The following is a 15335-nucleotide window of genomic DNA, read 5'->3' on the forward strand; positions in this document are numbered from 1 at the left end:
CTAACTATTCGACATTAATACAGTGATCTGCCCTGCTGTGCTATTGTGTTCTGGCAGGGGGATGGCCCACCAGAACACTCATCGGGAGCTGATCAGCAGACCTTTTTCGGTCATGCTCCTTTAACATAAGCTGGCCGAATGTCCGACCCCAGTACATGTCGGCTGGTTTCTATTGATCCGGTTGATGCCACCCGACATTCGGCTACTGTGTACTAGGCTTAAAGCCTGATACACACTGTCAGGTGTTTTTCGTTCAACCCAGGAGAAGACGATGTACTAACAATCCAATGTTAGTACAGCAATCTCCCCCGCCAGATCACACTGGTCAGTGCTCTAAGTGGCAGACCTTTTTTAGTCATGCCACTTCATCAGAAGCCGGCCTAACGATTTCTATTGAACTGGCCGATACTGCTCGATAATCAGCCCATGTGTACAGGGCAATAGAGGGAGAAAATTTGCTCAATTTCCCCATCAACACAGACAGTGTTGACAGGGGAATCCCTCCCATGGAGCCATTGTGTGTGAACAGTGATTCTTGTTAGCAAGTATTACAGCCGTTCGCAATAATCGCATGTCAAATCTGGCAGGCTGGTTGTACCCAAGTTAATCGATCGATCAACTTGGGTACATTTGGCCTATCCATACATGGTTCGAATCTTAGCCAGTTCTTGCTGAACCAAACCTGTGTGAACCATCTATGGATGGCTTAAAAGTAGGTCCTGCAGTATTTATTTTACAATGTAGTGTACTGCAATGCACAGATCAATTGCAACTTTGCATTTTGATGTGCTATAATGTCCTGTATATGAAGGGTATATTTGGGGTGCAATTAACAATGTATTAGAACACACCACAATGTACACATACAGTGTGTTAACATGCCTTGTGATAATGCATGTTACCATGTGTTTTTGGTGTAAATGAGCACTTATGCTGCGTACACACGGTCGGACTTTTCGTCTACAAAAGTCCGACGGACGCCGGCTGACAATCCGATCGTGTGTGGGCTTCCCCGGACTTTCAGCGGACTTTTCCAGCTGCAAATCTGACGGACTTTAGATTTGAAACATGCTTCAAATCTTTACGTCGTAACTACGCTGGACCCAGAAATCCGCTCGTCTGTATGCTAGTCCGACGGACAAAAACCCACGCTAGGGCAGCTATTGGCTACTGGCTATCAACTTCCTTATTTTAGTCCGGTGTACGTCATCACGTACGAATCCATCAGACTTTTGTGTGATCGTATGTAGGCAAGTCCGTTCGTTAGAAAGTCCGCCGCAAGTCAGCCAAAAGTCCGTCGAAAGTCTGTCGGACGGACTGTCGGACTTTTGAAGCCGAAAAGTCCGACCGTGTGTACACGGCATAAGAGTTCATCAATACTTGCACATATAAAAGTGATGGTGACGAATTAACACAATACTGTTTCCTATTATAGCATTGAGACCAATAGTGTGGATATTTATCTAGGTTTACCCTCCCACTTAGCACATTCCACCAGCGTACTGGCATAACTTAGCTATATATCTGCAGAACATGACTTCAGAAGAAAGGCATATCTACAACAAACATTGTTAAAATCATTGCAATTGTTATACCTGATTTGTGCATATAGCAATGCTTTCAAATATTACCTGAAGGTGTATCATAAAAAGAAGTTGGACAAAATTGCTGAAGTAATATGTGCCAAACTGGCACATTCAAAAAGCAAATTAGAATAAAGCAGAAGTGCACCCATGTGAAGTACTTCCTCCCTCCATCCTCTTCAACTTTTGGATATTTTAAATTTTTTAGAGGGGTGGGGGGAGAGTAGTTTTGACAGGTACCCTGTCCCTCTTCTGCCCAGATCGCCTAGGTGATCTGAACAGAAGTTTGGACCGCAGCCTCTTATCACACCCCACAGGTCCCAGAAGGCTGTGGAATCATTCACACAGTGCAGCGCGGCCTATGTATGTGCAGTGGGAAGCTGGCAGTGAAGCCATATGAAGTCACAGCTGGCTTCCCACAGTTAGCATGGCGGTGCCGGGGACCTGAAGACCAGCGGGGAAACAACCTGGACAATGACAGCGCTGGATCTCTATTTGTAGCTGCTGACTGCTAATTTTGTGCGAAGAACTGAGGGACCCCTTTAAGCATAATTATTTAAAGGTGGAACAGTATAATTTGATGTACTTTATCACATGCATTTCTCCGCATTGGCTTATTTAATGTTGAAAATGCATTAATAAAGTATGGCGGCCTAACCTTTAAATGGTTAATGAAAGTAAACTAGTGTTGGGTCTATCACCAAGAGAGCAGTTGTTCTCCCAGTGTCTTTGTGCTCAGCCTATGCTGATCTAGCTAAACACTCCTGGCATGAATGATCTTGAAATGTCTTTTTACAGTAAAACTGAACTCAAAAGACTTGATATGCTCTAGGGAAGTTTTTGAAATTTTAATTGTACCTTAGCAGTACCCTGCAGTACCTTTTGTCTGGAATTCTCCTGAAAAATAACAATGCACTTTCTGGTATGTGAGGGGGCCTATGCACACCTGCGCCTACAGCCTTATTGCTGTGTATCTGCAGTGTGAGATCTATGGCACTGCTGCCTCTGGCTGCTTGTCTCAAGAGGTTTGGAATTCAAATTAGTATTGTCACTACAGTTTCGTTCACTGTTCTCCTTGCTGGAGGCTCTGACATGAAGAAACTTATACCAAGATGGCTGCCTCCACACAAAGACACAGTGCAGAACAAGGCAAGATAAGTCTGTAATGGAGGAAGGATCAACTGTAGGGAGGCCACAGGCAATACTGCTGACTAGTCCTTTGCCTTCTGACTGACTTTTTTTTGACACAGCTTCCAGAATTCAGTTCCACTTTGTAGAAAAACTTGCTCAGTTTCACTTAAACATTATATAACATATAAAGCTATTTTCCAAGCCATTTTCTAATTTACTTTTAATTTAATGTCATCTAATTTAATAATGACTGAAACTGCTAATATTTTCTGAAAACTGCCCAAAAATGTCAATGTTTCTTCCCTGCAAATATAGCAACTGGGGCATTCTAAAAACTATATTTGGATTTCCATGTCTCCGGACATCTAATTTTACTGCGGTATGATTGGCTACTGATTATTCCAGAAATCTGCACAGAGCTTAAAGCTGAGATACAGACATCCCGTATAAGAGAAGTTTTATTTTTGGTGACATTCTTTCTAAGGCACTTACAGTGCAAAGGGCCAGGTTTACCCTTTTTATCACAACACTGATGCTGTTCAGGTCATGGTAATGAAGGCATTGTCTAACATTTAGACATTGGACATGGCTAGACTTATATCAATTTCTTCAGAGCAGAAGCTAGTAAAAATCTGCAATAGATTTTTGTTAAAATAATTGCATTATTGCGCAAACTGTTGGCGCTATATAAATCCTGTATAATAATAATAATTATATATAATCCACCCAGAGAGGATTTTTTTTTTTTTTCAAAAATGCTGAAGTAACACTTCGAAGAAGATCAACGCTGAAATATTAACCTTAGACCTTAAATGAGATTTGTTGGGACGGATAAAGTAAGAGTAGAATATTAGTGTAAACCCTACTTTGCCTTATAAGCTTGAACCAATATTTTAGCAAGACTGTTTATATTAGGTTAACATTTCAGTATGTGTCTATTTCCATACAAAACACAAGAGAGGAAAGAAACAAAGAACCAGAGGATGTAGAGGAGGGCAAAGAAAAAAGAAAGATGTAGGACAAGGAATTTTCAGTTTAAGTAATGCTATTTTTACAGAAGATGCGTGTTTTAGAGTTAGGGTTGAAATTCGCCACGGACAGGAATTTGAAAAAATTTGATGTTTTAAGAAACATTATGCCAATGGTAAATCATATGAGAGACAGGAAGATGATCAATTTAAACATACTAAACTTGGGAATAATTCGGTGTTTAACCCTAAAGTAGCCAACAATCATTTTTGCGAAGTCTTCAAGAGTCTGGTCGAACAGGACCTTGAGGAACTAAATATCATGCCAGGAAGGCAGAAGAAAGACATAGAAAGAGGCCTAAAAATGTTGGAAAAAAATTAAGAGGTGGTTATTAGGCCAGCAGACAAGGGAGAAGGACTGGTGATTTTAGATAAGGTGACTATCTGGCAGAACCAAATAGACTGGTTGAGGACCAGGATACATATGAAAAAATAAAGGGGAAACCTACAAATAAATGCAAAGGCAAACTAAAGAAACTGGTTAAAAAGGCACAGATGGAGGAATTAATGAATAAAAAGGAAGCAAGATATTTAATACCTGATGCCCCTAGGATACCGGTTATATACCAAATACCTAAAATTTATAAATCCAGGTTTAAACCCCCAGGTAGACCGATAGTAAGTGGCATCGACTCTCTCTTTAGTAGATTGGGAGAATATTTGGATTTTTTCTTAAAACCATTGTCCCAAGAATTTCCGGCCTATCTGAAAGATAGTAAGGAGTTGATAAATCTGCTAAAAAAATCGAAATTACAGATGATTGAATTCTTGAGAGTATTGATGTGAATTCTCTATATACAAACATCAAGCAAAGCTATGCCTTAGAGGCAATAACATGGGCCTTACAAAGGACAGATCTAAAAAGAAAACAGTGGTTCGGTGGATAGCACTTTCGCCTAGCAGTAAGAAGGGTCGCTGGTTCGAATCCCACCCACGACACTACCTGCCTGGAGTTTGCATGTTCTCCCTGTGCCTGCGTGGGTTTCCTCCGGGTACTCCGGTTTCCTCCCACACTCCAAAGACATGCTGGTAGGTTAATTGGATCCTGTCTAAATTGTCCCTAGTATGTATGAATGTGAGTTAGGGACTGTAGATTGTAAGCTCCTTGAGGGTAGGGACTGATGTGAATGTACAATGTATATGTAAAGCGCTGCGTAAATTGACAGCGCTATATAAGTACCTGAAATAAATAAAATAAAAAAATACGTTTTGATAAAAGCATTAGATTTGACCATGAGTGATAATTTCTTCTGGCATGATGGTAACCATTATAGGCAGAAGAAGGGGGTTGCCATGGGGGTCAAATATGCTCCCTCAGTGGCAAACATTTTTATGAGCAAATGGGAACATGAAGCCATATATGGGAAATCTAGACAGTAATTAAAATTATACAAGAGGTCTATCTTTTCATTTTTTTAGGATTATTGCCCAATGCGCTATTTTCTCTGGAAAATTGTAAGTGTGATTTTAATTTTCCTATGCTAATAAACAAGACATACTACACCATAATAAAGTCTCTCTATTTATATACGAGTCGCCACGCCATAGGAAGATTCATATGAAGTGTCATCTCCCTGCTCACCAATCCAGCCTGATTGACCCACATGCAATACTGATAAGGGGTCCATATTATCTGGTGAGATAGAGCACAAAGGGGGGAGTGTGAAGCACTGATCACCGTGTGATATCCTTTGGAGCACCACAGCACGTTTGCATAACATTTGCACAGGAGCACTTATTGAAGAAAAAGTCTTTTATGGAACTTTTAAAGCAATTTTCTAACAAAGACTTTCATTGGCCACATGCTTGTTAGTTCACTTTCAAATGTGATTATTCCTAAAAATATTTTTTCTTGATGTATTGTTAGTATATGCACAGCATTTACACTTTGATTTGAATTTGCACTTTTGTTTGAACTTGTACTTTATTTGTACTAGTTTGCGCTGTGTTGGATGGTTTATTCTGATTTTGACATAGTGTCATGAGCAGCAGCAGCAAGTAACAGGTGTACAGAAATGTATATACTTTATTTATATACTAAAATTATTTTTAGATTTTAGTTTGTGAAATGTATACACATCAGTATTGCTACGTGAAGGTTTAGTATAAAGCATTAGTGAGCATATAACACTAAAGAAGTGTACAAGTCTGTTGATGTGGTAAAGGAAACAAGTGTTAAGTATACAGAATAGGTTATGTACACTCCACATGCCTTGCTATTTTAGGAGTCTGTCATTATATTAAATCTATGGTACCCTCTCATTAGTTGGTGACAATAGCAGTCCCTGTCTTAAATCTAGATAAGCTTTTTTCCTGGATGGATAGCAATAACCCTGCTCTTTCAAATGACAGTCTCTGAGTTCTATTGTCAAATATGTGTCACTCACAGCACAAAGTATATTAGAAAATAGCTATGGTGACATGATAGTGAAAAAAATACAAACTACTGAGACAAGGATCATCTTGGCAGTCCTTTTGATTTGGTAGTATGTGGAGACAACATGCCATAGTTTGCAGTCTGCATGTGGTCCAGAAGGAGCTTTGTGATAATTATCACTCATGCTGTACAAATCTATATGTCATTATTGAACAGATGAATAGGTTACAAAGCTCCAAAATTAAATCATCTTTAAACATAGCCATTAAATAAGATGTTGCATTTGTCATTAGGTAAAGCAGGGCATTGGAGGACTATGTACAGTGCCTTGAAAAAGTATTCACACCCCTTGAAATTTTCCACATTTTGTCATGTTACAAAACGTAAATGTATTTTCTTGGGATTTTATGTGATAGACCAACACAAAGTGGCACATAATTGTGCGGTGGAAGGAAAATGATAAATGGTTTTTAATTAAAAAAAAAAAAAATATATGTGAAAAGTGTGGTGTGCATTTGTATTCAGCCCCCCCCCCCCCCCGAGTCAATACTTTGTAGAACCACCTTTCACTGCAATTACAGCTGCAATCAAGTCTTTTTGGGGATGTCTCTAACAGCTTTGCACATCTAGAGAGTGAAATTTTTTCCCATTCCTCTTTGCAAAATAGCCCAAGCTCTATCAGATTGCATGGAGAGAGTCTGTGAACAGCTATTTTAAAGTCTTGCCACAGATTCTTAATTGGATTTAGGTCTGGACTTTGAGTGGGCCATTCTAACACATGAATATGCTTTAATCTAAACCAGTCTATTGTAGCTCTGGCTGTATGTTTAGGGTCGTTGTCCTGCTGGAAGGTGAACCTCCGCCCCAGTCTCAAGTCTTTTGCAAAATCTAACACCTTTTCTTCTAAAATTGCCCTGTATTTGGCTCCATCCATCTTCCCATTAACTCTGACCAACTTCCCTGTCCCTGCTGAACAAAAGCATCCCCACAACATGATGCGGCCACCACCATGTTTCACGGTGGGAATGGTGTATTTCGGGTGATGTGCAGTGTTAGTTTTCTGCCACTCAGAGTTTTGCTTCCAGTCTAAAAAGTTTAATTTTGGACTCATCTGACCATAACACCCCCCCCCCTCCACATGGCTTCTTGCAAACTGCAAACAGGACTTCTTACGGCTTTCTTTCAACAATGGCTTTCTTCTTGTCACTCTTCCATAAAGGCCAGATTTGTGGAGTGCACAACTAATAGTTGTCCCGTGGACAGATTCTCCCACCTGAGCTGTGGATCTCTGGAGCTCCTCCAGAGTTACCATGGGCCTCTTGGCTGCTTCCCTGAATTATGCTCTCCTTGTCTGGCCTGTCAGTTAAGGTGGATGGCCATGTCAAGGTAGGTTTGCGGTTGTACCATACTCTTTCCATTTTCTGATGATGGATTGAACAGTGCTCCGTGAGATGTTCAAAGCTTGGCATTTTTTTTTATTAACTAACCCTGCTTTAAACTTCTCCACAATTTTATCCCTGACCTGTCTGGTGTGTTTTTTGGCCTTCATGATGCTGTTTGTTCACTAAGGTTCTCTAACAAACTTCTGAGGGCTTCATAGAATAGCTGTATTTATACTGAGATTAACCACTTAAGCCCCGGAAGGATTTGCCCCCTTAATAACCAGGCCATTTTTTGCGATACAGCATTGCGTCACTTGAACTGACAATTGCGTGATTGTACGATGCTGTACCCAAACAAAATTGATGTCCTTTTTTTTCCCACAGATAGAGCTTTCTTTTGGTGGTATTTGATCACCTGTGCGCTTTTTATTTTTTGCACTATAAACAAAAAAAGAGCAACAATTTTGAAAAAAATCTATATTTGCGTATATTGATTGGTTTGTGCAAAAGTTATAGCATCTACAAAATAGGGGATATATTTATGGCATTTTTACTATGAATAATTTTTTTACTAGTAATGGCGGTGATCTGCTATTTTTAGCAGGACTGTGACATTGCAGCAGACAGATCGAACGCTTTGGACACTTTTTTGGGACCATTGACATTTATACAGCGATCAGAGCTAAAAATAGCCACTAATTACTGTATAAATGTCATTGGCAGGGAAGGGGTTAACACTATGGGGTGATCAAGGGGTTAAATGTGTGTCCTAGGGAGTGATTCTAAGGCCTCGTACACATGATACGAAAATCAGAAGAGAAAATTCTTAAGACGGATTTTCGGATCGTTAGTACGGTGCTTTCGACAGCCGATTTGTCTTTTTCGTCAGACAAAAGCTGGATGTGCAGGCTATAAAATTTTTGCCGGATGTGAACTCAATGTCTGATTTTTGGATGGTCAGTACAGAAATCGTCACACAAAACAGGCATGCCGGAATCAAGGAATGACTGGGATGAGTTTGGTCTTGTAAACTACTGTTCATAACCTAGAATTAACATTCGTGACGCAGCAATTGATGAAATGTCAAAATGCAGCGCACATTCTGACCATCTTTAATGGGATAATAATGAAGCTGCTTTGCTGGTGATACTGATGTAGTTATGCCAAACATATTTTAAAAGGCTTTTGTTTTGTACAATCTGAAAATCGCGAATCAACACTCACCAAACTTCTACTAACATGAAATTAGCAGAAGGGGCCTAAAGGGTGGCGCTTGAGAAATGAACTTCCTCTTTATGCTCTCATAGTACGTCACTACGTTCGCGTTTGTTAAACAACAATTTGAGGATAGATAGTATGCTAGACAAAATCCTGCACAAGCGCTTTTGACAAAAATCAAACGCTTGGTCGTACAACAATCAAACCGTGTGTACTAGGCCTTACTGTGGGGGGGATGGGACTACCTGGAGGAGGAGACATATCGCTGTTCATAACCAGTATGAACAGCAGTTCTGTCTCCTCTATCCTAACAGAACAGAGATCTGTCTGTTTACATTGACAGATCTCCGTTCTGTCTCTCTCAGGAGCGATCGCAGCCGCCAGGCACACGCATCGGCTCCATTGTTGAACCGTGCGCACCCCCTAGTGGTCTTTAAGCAGCCGATGTACAGCTACAACAATTTGCCCAGGGTAGCCAACCTGCGGCTGGTCCTTAAGTGGGTAAATTACACTTAGGTGGACTCTCTTTACTAATTAGGTGACTTCTGAAGGCAATTGGTTCCACTAGATTTTAGTTACGGGTATAAGAGTGAAGGGGGCTGAATACAAATGCACGCCACACTTTTCAGATTTTTTTTATTTGTCAAAAAAATGTTGAAAACCATTTATCATTTTCCTTCCCTTTCACAATTATGTGCCACTTTGTGTTGGTCTATCACATAAAATCCCCCCCCCCCAAATTTTTGATTGTAACATTACAAAATGTGGAAAATTTCATGGAGTATAGATACTTTTTCAAGGCGCTGTAAGGAAAACCTATTTATATGTGTTAAAATTCTTATAGGGCGTACACACGGTCGGACTTTCAAGGATCTTTGAAAAAGTCACGTGACTGTGATGCAACGCGTGGGAGGAGCCAAGGATGCTCTGTGCAGATCAGCAGTATCACACAGTGTACTGCAGTGAATCTGCTCCTGTCTAAGGCGGCTGACTGCTATAGTAAAACCTGCATATGCCTTATCATTATAAGGCACATGTGAGTGGATTGAAGTTTGCCTGTGTACCTTGGTATCCTAACTATTGCACAATGATTGTTTTTTTCTCTTATCTGCCTGTTAAATGAGATCTGTTTATTATTCTCACATTGGTTGTGAACAGAAGCAAAAGAAACATTGTTACTATAAATGTCAATGAGCACCTTAATTAAGCAAGTGTTTTTAAACAGCTTTGCTAGTGGGACCGGATCAAAGTTTTATACCAATCGGATTCTACACTTGTATAATTGAACCTTCTGAATACATCCCTATATATTTATTTTTATGTGGATTTTTTATGTGGATTTTTTTACACATTTGGTGGCACTAATTTTTTTTTTTTTTTTTTTTTTTTTTTTATAATTTTACACTATTTTGATTGCTGGATTTTTTAGGAAATTTTACTCACCGCTGGATTTATTTGAGTATTTATATTTATTTATATTCATATATATTCATTTTTATGCACATTGTTAAGCGCTTCAAATATCATTATTTATCCCAAGAAACATAATTTCCTGCTTGTGTGATTGGCTCACCAATTTTCCCAGAAATCTGCACTAAGATATAAACCAGAATTCAGGCATTCCCTGCAACAAAAATGTCATTTTTGGAAAGATACTGTCAATAGGAACCCATCTAAAGGGAGGCAGGCCCAGCAGATTTCCTCATTAGTGCTCTGCTGCTGCCACACCTGACCGTTAATTATGAAACCACTCCCATTGTGGTACAGAGAAACACACATGGATTTCTTTAGAATAACAAAAGGTAGGAATCTGCAACAAAGTTTGTTATACTCCTTGCAATGTACATAGATAACCTAGAGGGGAAAGTTTTTTTCTCAACAAAAGTGGAGTTACATTTTAAGGGTTCTTTTTCCTGTGCAGGGATGTGTGAAGTACGGAAGTTCTGCTTTAACATGTAGCATCTGTAAACCTAACCCTCTCTCCCATGGTGTCGTGAGTGTAGAATATGTATGTGCTGTAGATTGGTGGGAACAGGAAGTAGGAAATTATAAAGTAAAACTAAAAAAAGCTCACACGCAGCCTACTGTTGGCTGGAAATAAACATGTTCTTTACAAGGTTCATCTGACAATTCATCATTGCTTCCACAAAATCAGTGAGTAATCAAATTTTTTTTTTGTTTCGGCTAAAAGTGACTGGCGCTCATCTAGTCTCGTTTCCCATTATTGCGTGAGAATTACACCCTGAGGTGAAATGTCAGCCCATCCTGTCTCTGAGAGAACCACCATGGTGCTACACATACAATTCATATGTTGTACATGCTAAAGAGAAACAGTCATAGTTGGGCTTATGCATTAATCTTAACATTCCTTTATATTTTCACAACTGGTTTACTTCTGAAAAAAAATACAGTTGTCATCTTATTTAACCACTTGCCGACCAGCTCACGCACATTTACGGTAGCAGGTTGGCTCGTTCCTGTGAATTGCTGTACCTGTATTTTGGCTCCTTTTAGGAGCCATAGCAGGCGTGCGCGCCGGCTGCATGGTGGGGGACCCGCCATGCACCGCCGGCCACCTGCGATCACTGGCACAAGAGCCAGAACGGTGATCTGTGTATGTAAACACAAAAATCCCCATTCTGGGGGGGGAAGAGACAGATCTGCTGTTCCTAGTAATTAGGAACAGCGATATGTCTCCTCCTCCAGTCAGTCCCATCACCCAGTTAGAAACACTCATGAGGGAACACATTTAACCCCTTGATCGCCCTCTAGTGTTATCCCCTTCAATGCCAGTGACATTTATACAGTAATCAGTGGCTATTTTTAGCTCTGATCGCTGTATAAATGTCAATGGTCCCAGAAAAGCGTCAAAAGTGTCCAATCTGTCCGCTGCAATGTCGCAGTCCCACTAAAAATCACTGATCACCGCCATTTCTAGTAAAAAATAAATAAATAATAAAAATGCCATAAATCTATCCCCTTTTTTATAGACGCTATAACTTTTGTGCAAACCAATCAATAAACACTTATTGCTATTTTTTTTACCAAAAATATGTAGAAGAATACATGTTGGCCTAAACTGATGAAGACTTTTTTTTGGATATTTATTATTGCAAAAAGTAGAAAATATTGTTTTCTTTTCAAAATTAACGGTCTTTTTTTGTATATAGCGCAAAAAATAAAAACCGCACAGGTGATCAAATACCACCAAAAGAAAGCTCTATTTGTGGGAAAAAAGGGAGTCAATCTTATTTGGGTACTGTGTCGCACAATCACGCAATGTTATGTTAAAGAGACGCAGTGCGGTATCGCAAAAAAAAAATGACCTGGTCATTAAGGGGGAAAATCTTCCAGGGCTGAAGTGGTTAACAGCTAATTCCTGGGCCAGACATTTCAGCCTAATGCCGCGTACACACAATCGGATTTTCCAACAACAAATCCGTGGATTTTTGTTCGAAGGACTTTGGCTCAAACTTGTCTTGCATACACACGGTCACACAAATGTTGAGCAAAAATTCCGAACGTTAGAACGTGGTGACGTACAACATGTATGACGAGCCGAGAAAAAGGAAGTTCAATAGCCACTGCGACTCCTTCTGCTTGATTCAGAGCATGCGTGAACTTTTGTGCGACGGACTTGTGTACACACAATCGGACTTTCCGACAACAAGTTTTGTTGGCATAAAATTTGAGAACCTGCTATCAAACATTTGTTGGCGGAAATTCCGACAGCAAATGTTCGATGGAGCATACACACAGTTGAACTTTCCAACAACAAGCTCACTTCGAACATTTTCCGTCTGAAAATCTGACCGTGTGTACGCGGCATTAGAGTCAGAATTCAGAGGTCCTTTGCTACCTGTCAAATACCTGACTTATTATAATATCTCCCAGGTCTTGAGAAGATTTAACTGTGTTAAACAGCAGAGCCCTGAAGTTCTTTTTACATTATTCTTGATTTTCCTCTTGATTATCCTGACACATTCTCCGCAGTTAGGAGAGAGCATGTAAAGTTCAGGCAGCTGACACTCAAGCTAAAATGTCAGGCTCATACAAAGTAGGTAAAGCTAAGAAAGTGGCATATTTCATAATTTTACTGGCACAACTACAATATTTTCAAGCTGAGTATTCAAATTCCTAATCACAACAGGTCCTAGATGTGCTAGTCAGAGAAGTCAGAGAATAGCAGCTTTTATCATATCGAGGTTGGCAGTAATTCCTCTAAATTACTATTGAGTGAGTTTGCCAGTAGGAGCGAAAATACCCTAAATGCTAATGTTTCATAGCAAGAAGTTTTCCAAGCCACCAATTTGCTTACAGTTACACTCCAGGAAAAATTAAAGTACAACTAAAGGCAAATATTTTTTTTTAGTTTTGAAAAGAGTGCAGAGGGATTACAACACCTGTCAGTTATTATTGCTGTCTGTCTCTCCATTAGGTAGATTCACCCTCTCTATTTGTCCTGTTTACCGTTATCATTAAAAGTGAAAATAAAAGAAAATCCCAAATTTTGGGTTGTCCCCAGAAAAGTAATAGAGGAGAAATCTTCCAATGGGGGACAGTAGTTCTTGTGACCTGGGGGTCCCGAAGAAATTCCCTTAATTTTCAGGGATTTCCTCTCATTTCTTGTTTGGCTATGGGACAGGAAGTGAAGGGAAATTTCTGCAATGGGACACAGATGGCGAAAGAAAATCTGACAGAGGTTATAACCCCCCCCCCCCCCCGCTCTATCCAAAATGAAAAAAAAAGTTTTGCCTATAGTTCTACTTTAATGCTACTTCTGCAATGGGACCCCCCCTTGCACTTCAATGGTTAAATGAGTATTTTTGCCTAGCATACCCTGTACCAGAATACATCTCTGTGGAGGCCCCCAGGCACTTGAAACCTTGGGGCGTGCTTTATGGATTTATGGAGGTTTCTCGTGCGCTTGCTCCAGTGGGATAACATTGAACTTAGTAGTGAGCACATCGGCCGCTAGATGGAGATGACCATCACTACTGTACATTACACATATGTAGGTTGCACCAACATTTTTTACAAACTGACAGCTGAAAGAAGATGAGTTTAAGAAACTTTAATGTGAACCTGATGTCTATAGTTTATGTACTTTAAGTCGTTATTGGGTACATTACATTAATGAACCATACCGCAAGTGTAAACCAAACAAAATTGATCAAGAGTGCGTATATACTATATACAATTACAGGTGTAAAACAAGTAAATGTGCAAAACAAGTACATATTAATGGTGTAAACTATGTGACTGGTAATATTGACATAAACCAATGATAAAGTGCAAAGTGCTGAAACAACCATACAGCATTAGTGAATATTTGACCTAGAACAAGTGCAAACAGCCGCTATATATTCAAACAGTTCAAAATAGAAGCAGGCTGAAAGTGTGAATCTATTGGATGTGGGCGGGAATTGACCACTATCCACACTAAGCAGTTAAAAAAAAAACAGAAGACTGAAGATGGAAGTCTTACATATAATTACATAGTAGGTGAGGTTGAGAAAAGACACAAGTCCATCAAGTCCAACCTATGTGTGTGATTATATGTCAGTATTACATTGTATATCCCTGTATGTTGCGGCTATTCAGGTGGTTATCTAATAGTTTCTTGAAACTATCAATGCCCCCCGCTGAGACCACCGCCTGTGGAAGGGAATTCCACAACCTTGACGCTCTTACAGTAAAGAACCCTCTACGTAGTTTAAGGTTAAACCTCTTTTCTTCTAATTTTAATGAGTGGCCACAAGTCTTGTTAAACTCCCTTCTGCAAAAAAGTTTTATCCCTATTATGGGGTCACCAGTATGGTATTTGTATATTGAAATCATATCCCCTCTCAAGCGTCTCTTCTCCAGAAAGAATAAGTTCAGTGCTCGTAACCTTTCCTCATAACTAATATCCTCCAGACCCTTTATTAGCTTTGTTGCCCTTCTTTCTACTCACTCCATTTCCAGTACATCCTTCCTGAGAACTGGTGCCCAGAACTGGACAGCATACTCTAGGTGCGGCTGGACCAGAGTCTTGTAGAGCGGGAGAATTATCGTTTTATCTCTGGAGTTGATCCCCTTTTTAATGCATGCCAATATTCTGTTTGCTTTGTTAGCAGCAGCTTGGCATTGCATGACATTGCTGAGCCTATCATCTACTAGGACCCCCAGGTCCTTTTCCATCCTAGATTCCCCCAGAAGTCTGTTCAGTGAGAATGGAAGTAGACCATTGTCTGCTAAAGGAGTCACCCAGGATTTGTGCATCCGCCACCCAGCGGGGAGATTAAATACTCTTACCATAAAATGTGGACTCTATTGCCAGCGGCAAAGAGTCAAAGACACATAAAGATGGAACAGTAGCTTGAAGCTCTAAAGGACCATCACTGGAGATAGGTTATACAGTGTATCCCAACATTTTATCATCAAAACTAAACATAGGCTCCACCATTCATAAAAATAGAAAAAAGGACCTCCACACAGTGTAAAACTGTTGTAAATTAGTTTATTAAAAATCATAGAACACTTACATCAATGCTGACGTATTCAAGCATAAAATCAATGTGATCACAAGAGAAATCCAAATGGCGCAATGTTATGGAGCTGGCTCCATGCACTC

At 39.9% G+C, this 15335-nt stretch overlaps 1 protein-coding gene across 1 annotated transcript in view; it reads left to right on the forward strand.

Moving 5' to 3' along the window:
* The window catches only part of SCGN (secretagogin, EF-hand calcium binding protein), a 130264-nt gene that overhangs the window by 14169 nt on the left and 100760 nt on the right, over window positions 1-15335 (forward strand). The gene's annotated exons all lie outside the window — the stretch shown is intronic.

The sequence above is a fragment of the Aquarana catesbeiana genome, linkage group LG05, assembly GCF_042186555.1.
Source record: "Aquarana catesbeiana isolate 2022-GZ linkage group LG05, ASM4218655v1, whole genome shotgun sequence".
NCBI classification, from domain to species: Eukaryota; Metazoa; Chordata; class Amphibia; order Anura; family Ranidae; genus Aquarana; species Aquarana catesbeiana.